The sequence below is a fragment of the Anoplophora glabripennis genome, unplaced genomic scaffold, assembly GCF_000390285.2.
Source record: "Anoplophora glabripennis isolate ALB-LARVAE unplaced genomic scaffold, Agla_2.0 scaffold323, whole genome shotgun sequence".
Taxonomy (NCBI): domain Eukaryota; kingdom Metazoa; phylum Arthropoda; class Insecta; order Coleoptera; family Cerambycidae; genus Anoplophora; species Anoplophora glabripennis.
The window spans coordinates 320,429-327,537 of record NW_019416414.1 but is presented as its reverse complement, the minus strand read 5'-3'; the positions used below and the strand labels follow the sequence as shown (position 1 = coordinate 327,537).

At 33.4% G+C, this 7,109-nt stretch overlaps 1 non-coding gene across 1 annotated transcript; it reads right to left on the bottom strand.

Annotated features, from left to right (window-relative positions):
- Positions 1-3,860: 3,860 nt before the first annotated feature.
- Trnap-agg lies at positions 3,861-3,932 on the bottom strand. Its single transcript has one exon. It is a non-coding gene; the product is annotated as a tRNA-Pro (tRNA).
- Between the last annotated feature and the right edge of the window lie 3,177 nt (positions 3,933-7,109).

The following is a 7,109-nucleotide window of genomic DNA, read 5'->3' as shown; positions in this document are numbered from 1 at the left end:
TAATGGAAATTGCGCCAAGAACTTCTGTACGTGTTTTATCACAAATGGTGGGAGTATCAGTCGGTACCTGCCACACAGTGTTAAAAAAAGATTTGCGTTTGTTCTCCTATCGTTTAACTTGTCAGCAAGAACTTCATGAAGTTGATTTTCCGCGACGGGCTGTATTTTGTGAATGGTTTTTAAACAACTACGGTGAACTTCATAATATCACCTTTTTTTCTGATGAAGCCTGGTTTCATTTAAGTGGTTACGTAAACTCACAGAATATGAGAATGTGGTCTTCTGAAAAACCAGATAACTTTTTTGTCGAGGGCCCTCTACACGCTCAAAAAATTGGAGTTTGGTGTGCTCTCAATCGAAGGAGGTTATGGACCTATTTTTTCTAATGGTACTCTTACTGCGCAAAGGTATAGAGAAGAAATTATCGCTCCTTTTGTTAACCAGCTAGAAGAAAACGAAATTACAAACTTTAACTTTCAACAAGATGGCGCAAGGGCACATACGGCAGGCAAGACGATGAATATGTTGAGGGAAGTTTTCCAAAATCGACTAATAAGTCTCAATGCTGAACATGAATTTCCACCGAGGTCATGTGATATTACGCCGTGTGATTTCTTTTTGTGGCCTTACCTTAAAAACACTATTTTTGAACTGCCTATTCCTGATTTAAACCATCTGCAGGCTCGACTTATAGACAAGATTCGTGAAATTAACAATACCCCGAGCATCTTAGAAAATGTCTTTAATTCTTTGAGGAACAGGTGTGAAAAGTGCTTAGAACAAGGAGGGGGACACTTTCAGCAGCTGCTTTAATTTATTGTTATAACAAGGAGGGGGACACTTTCCGCAGCTCCTTTAATTGTTTGTTATTGTTATCACGATTATTCTTTAAAATAAAGTTATATAGTTATTAACGTTATTGAAAATGACAGCTGCTATACAGCTCGTTGGGAAATGAGGTTAAGTTGGTCGCTATAAGCTACTCCCTACGTCCAATGTGTCAGAGCCAACTTCGACCACGTTTTTATTTGAACGCTCGTTACAATCTCGTGAAAAAATATACCAATCATCAACCGATGACACATGTTGTATTGTAATGTAATCTTGATCTTATTGTATTAACAATTTTTTATTTTACCGAAATTTAACTGCCAACGTGAAGAAAATTAAATTACTGTTCCAAACAAATTTACTGGTCACGTGGTTGTCATCATTTATGAAGGCTCTATATATAAAACGCCTTTTTTCTGGAATGCAAGATATTTATAGTCGTCAGAATGAAACTATACAAAAATGAAATCCGCTTCTTATATTCTTGCAGATCGTTTAGAGCAATAAGAGTATGTAATTTACTTTCTTCCTCGAGAAAAAATTCAGATTTTATTAGCGAGATGGCCGTTGGGGCAGAAATTACAACGAAAATTCGCTTTAAGAAAATTCTCGCCATCCGGAATTAGTACATTAGTATTCATGACGATTATATACAAAAATATTTTTTTTCGATATGTAAAATAATCGTCCCACTTTAAATCCAATGAATATAAAACTGGGCGCCAGCATTAGCGAAGGGCTTCTCTTTATTTTTACATTTTCTTCATCCACGGATACTCCAATCGGAAAGCGATTTTCACTTTGCAGGATCGGACTAGCCCATCAAGAATAGAAAATTTTATTAGCAAGAAAATCTTTTTATCTTTTTAAATACGAAAAAAGGCACATGTCTCAGATAATTATAACACTAATTAATAAATCAAAATAGTAACATTGATAGTATTAGCTGATGCTAAATGATTTTACTATTGAATTAAAAAATTGTACCCAAAAAAATGGTTTCTTGTTAAAAGATATAGGAATTTCAATAAAGCACATCTAACACCATAATACAATCATACCAATATATTTACTGAGAAGATGAACAGAATTTTTTATTACTTATTTTTTTCTCGTATAAGTACAATCTTTCATTACAGAAACAGTAACCACTCACCACCCCTAGGTTTCAATGTATTTGATGCCATATATTTATCGTCCCAATATCCTGATGGAATCTTTCCCCTTGTCCGTCAATAACTACACGTAAGTTTCCAGGGAATTTTCAATTGCGAATACTAGAAATTTATTTCCAAGGAGATGCAACATCCTAGTGAGTGATAAGTATTTAAAGTTTGTCTACGAGTCGCACTTTACTGTACAGGGTGATATCACTATATTTTGACCCCCCCATTAACTTTTTTGTTTTAAGAGTTATAAAAAAATGTGAAATACAGAAGTTATACGATTTTTCATGAAGTTTTCGAAAATGATAGTAGAAAAACAATTGAAATCCAAACAAAATTGCCGCGGATGCTAACTTTGTTAATTTAAATGGAACACCCTATATATTTTTATATATTTGGATACAACGGAAATAGGGGCCTGACGGCCTAATTAGTGAGATTTGAGAAATGCCTGAAAGAGATCTAACAATTACGAGATATCTTATTTTCTTAATAAAAAATCCTTATTTTCGTTTTTTAATATTATCTCAATTATTGTTAGAGATGGATCCAACAAACCCCTATATGCCTATGCTCGACAGGGAATTCTATACAAATATGCAAAATTATACAGGGTCTTCAATTTAAATTAACAACTTCATTTGTTTTACTATTATCATTTTCGAAAAATTTATAAAAAATCGTGCAACTTTTGTATTTCACATTTTTTTATAACTCAAAAGTTAAAGGGGAGTCAAAATATTGTGAATCACCCTGTACAGGGGGGTGAGGAGGACGTGTTGTGGTTGGGCAAAAGCGGATATAAAAAACTACGCAATAAAATTTTTCATCAAAATTTTGCCATTTTTTAATGCCCAAAGCTCCGTCAATTTTCATTGTATCAAGACGATTTTTTTTTTCATTTTGTAGGTAATTATCCGTACTTTTAGAACAAATCTACGCGAAATGGATGCGAGTCGGTACCGCATATCCATGTGCTGATAAAGCACAACCATTTTTTTAAATTTGATTGCTTCCGATCTTTTTTCGAAAATAACATAGATCCTAGAGACTCAATTTTTTTTCAAATTGCTTGTTAGAAATGGCTCTTTACGATGGTACAGACAGTTACCTACAAAATGAAAAAAAAATCATCTTAATACAATGAAAATTGACGCGTTGAGCTATGCGCATTAGTAAAATGGCAAAATTTCGATGAAAAATTTTTTTGCGACAATTATGCATTGTACATTAGTAGAGCCTAGCTTGAAAGAAGTTCTTTGGGACCATTCTTTTTCAAAAAGTTCCTTTGTTACTCAACTGAAAAATTCTAACTGAAGTGCCCATAAATACATCTGGAGTTCAGATTCTTGACATCATGTAATTATATGGTGCTCAGGGTTGCTACATTTCTCAAAATTTCCTTAAATGTGGGGAGAAGTAAATTTGTGAACGTTGTATTTGTGAACCTTCATAAAAATAATGATAATTCAGGAATGCGATATAGGTACTCAAGAAAACGACGTAGTGGGATTTCTTTATAAATTGATAATAAAATATAAATATATTAAAAGTGATTATAAAAATAGCAGTTTTGTTATGATACAACAATTCTGTCGACCACTGTAATCGCAGCTAAATCTTTGCTTGCCTCTGTTTGTCATAATAAAGAAATATCCTATTTACTAAAGCATAACTTTACCATTGAATCGGGATTTATCGAACTAGAAAATTATTAAAGCATTAAATACAAAGATGGTAGGTAATATAGAAAAAGAAAATTAATTTTACTATCATAGTACGAAATAATATGTATATTTTATTTACATGTTCTCATAATAATTATTAATTTTACCTCAAATTTAATTTGCAAAAAAAATGTCAGGGCTCGTCCGGGATTTGAACCCGGGACCTCCCGCACCCTAAGCGGAAATCATACCCCTAGACCAACGAGCCATGACTTACTTAATGAACACATACTTACATTAGTGACAGTTACACATGCCTATCAGATTTTAGATCAAGAACAGCGTAGGCATATATAACTTTCGAAACAATTATGTAACATTTATATAAACCTTGATATTCACATACTTATACATTCAGTGTCGATATCTTTAATATAAAACAAAACACTGTTAAATATTATTGCTACAAGCATGGAAGTTTTGTAATAATAAATTATTATATATGCCGAGATCTACAGGGTGTTTTCCATAAACATCGCACTTGCTTGAATTGTTTGCGGTTTCAGTTCCAAGTGTTTTCACGAAATAATACGCTGGAATATCAAATCCGCGCCCTCTTTCTTATTCAAATATTTCCACAAACACTCGCATCAATTAAAATACAGTCAACGGGCGTCCCGGCGCCCTAATTTACCTTAGGACAACAACGACCGCTCCAAGGCAAGGGCTCTTGCTTTTATTAATGTTTGGCCGGTAAATATTAGTATAATCGCTTTTTGTTTGAGGTGCTTTTCAATAAAAATCCTGCGCAAATATTTGCCAAAGCAGGTTTTGTTTCCATTATTAACTCAGAATAGAGGTGTGTAATTTGTAGAGGCCGCAATTTTTCATCAAACCTTGGTGTAATTGGCTTTATTGACTATTTTTTACTGGTTAGTTCTCGTGTTTTGCAATAAAATAAATTAACAGATAAAATAAGTAATCTGCAATTAACTATTGAAACCATTTTGATGAGTATGTTAACTATATGTGTGGTCATTATGGACATTATGGAGTCCCTCATGGTTTGCTTTAGGTCCGCTTTTATTAATTTTAAACGAAATACTTCGAATACTTAGATTTTAGAACAACTTGTATCAGATTGTAGGGGAATTCTTCAATTATTATCGTTTTCAATTGTTCGCGTAAGGACACAAGGACTAGTATGTTACATACCAAGATGGAAAGTGTTTCATTCATGTCGAGAGAAAAGGATGGTTTGTACACTAGTTTATTTACAACCATACCTTTTGTGCAAGTGACGGTTTTTTGTAAAAAAAATATTTACGTAAGAAACTAACAAAGTAAGTAAGTAACAAAGTAATAAAAAAACGTCAAGTTGGCATTTTGATAATGGTTACTATGGCACTAAAAACGTCAAACATACAAACTTAAATTAGTTGCATTTTTGATAAATTGTCATCAAAAAAGTGTTTTCGAAGACAATGAGAGATTCAGAAAAAATTATTTGTACTCCTCCTCAACTGAGAGAAGCCGAGAAGTTTGGAAAAAGATTTGTTACCTAAGAAGAGTCGTGCAAGATACGATAAAGTTTATGATGTTTTCATGAGTTGGCGCTCGCAAAAAGGTGTTCAAAAAGCTGTTTCTGAAACTATTGTGCTGGCATATTTTAGCGAAATTGCACAAATCAAAAAGACGTCAACCTTTGGTCCATTTAATGTTGCGTACTACTGTAAATATTAAAGATAATATGGATATCTCCAAATTTTCGAAGTTATTAGCATTTTTGAAACAACAAAATCTAGGATATGTATCCAAAAAGTCAAGCACTTGTAAAAATATCTGGTGAAATGCCAAACTCCAATACAAAAAACGTTACCATTTATATGCAGGATGTTCAGCATGTATTAATAATTTCTGTCACCGATTATAACCAATCGGACGTTACAATTAATTTAGTAAAATAATTTGTAATACTTAGTATGAATAAAATTTGTTGAGAATATTTTAATGTATAATAAGATATTTTTTTAAACAACCATGTTCGTTATTCAATCAATGTTGACATTTACCTGGATTAAAAGTGACATTTGTCTGGGTGGAAAGTAATCACTTTCAAACCTGGTAAATGTCACTTTCCATCTCGATATATGTCAAAGCCAGAAATATGTTTCTTTCAAACTTACTGTAAGTTTGAAATATCAACATTACATATATGGTTGAAAATAAATATATGTATATATTTATACATACAGGGGGTGAGGAAGAAACCCGTGCAATTCTGTTATATTTCACTTCAGACCAGAGGTTTTTCTAATCACTCTGTATATTTGAGTGTTCATGAATTTTGTATGTACAACTTACAAGTTTTTCATGTCTTTTTTCTAGTATAGTCATTATAGTCAAAATTAATTAATTCTATACGTAACTTTATATTCCAATTTCCAATGTTCGCCATATTCCGATAGTGTAAGTCATCAGCTGTTTGAGATTAACATTTGTTAGTTACTTTAATGTCAAAAACCAGCCAGTAAGTGTTACTATACCCGTGTTCCATAATAATAGGCAGTGATTCATATCCAGCACTTAGACGATTAAGCGATAAGGGTGCAGGGGACAATATTCCATAGGGGTACTTGGTACTGAGAAGGGGTCAAAGAAAATAAAATTATAAAAAATAAGTTCACGGTGAATATTTACTTTAAAAAGCTTATAAACTCATTCTCATCCTCTTCACAATTGTTAAGTGCCGTCCTTTTGGAAGGTGATGGCCTATATCACACTTTATCACTTATAATAATACACTGAACTATACATACACGCCCTGTTTAAAAAATCCTGCTGTACTTTCAATACACGCGCCGTCCTTTTCCAGAAGGTGATCCAGCAAAATCCTTTCTGTCGTTTGCTTTGGATATTGCCATCGTGCCATACTTTTGTCAACCTATGACCATCACTTATCCATGTTCCGTCCGTGTAATATATTCTACGATTTAGTTTTCGAGCTTCTAAAGCTTGTCTTAAATAGTTTCTTCGCCATATCACTATTTCCCTTCTTCTATCAGCATACTCATATCACGCATAGAACGCAAAAGCACCCTTCTAGATATTCTAGACAAATGTTGATCCTGTGAGATAGCAGCCTAAGTTTTTTTATTGTTGGAAGCTCATTTTTAAATACCATCCAGCTTGATTTACTCTCCATTTTTAAGAACACAAACCCAAAATAACTAATAAATTAATTGCAACCTCCCACGCGTACGCCTGTGCCGACAGAATTGCCCGGAACCGAATAAACGCAACCCAGTTGACGTCACGCACCAAACACTAATGAAAGTCTAGAATTTGCTGCAGCAGAGGAATATCTGGTGCACGCCAAACGCAGCAGAAGAATATCCTAAAACTTTGCAATATCGACTGCTCTGGGAGAATGCGGCACACACAA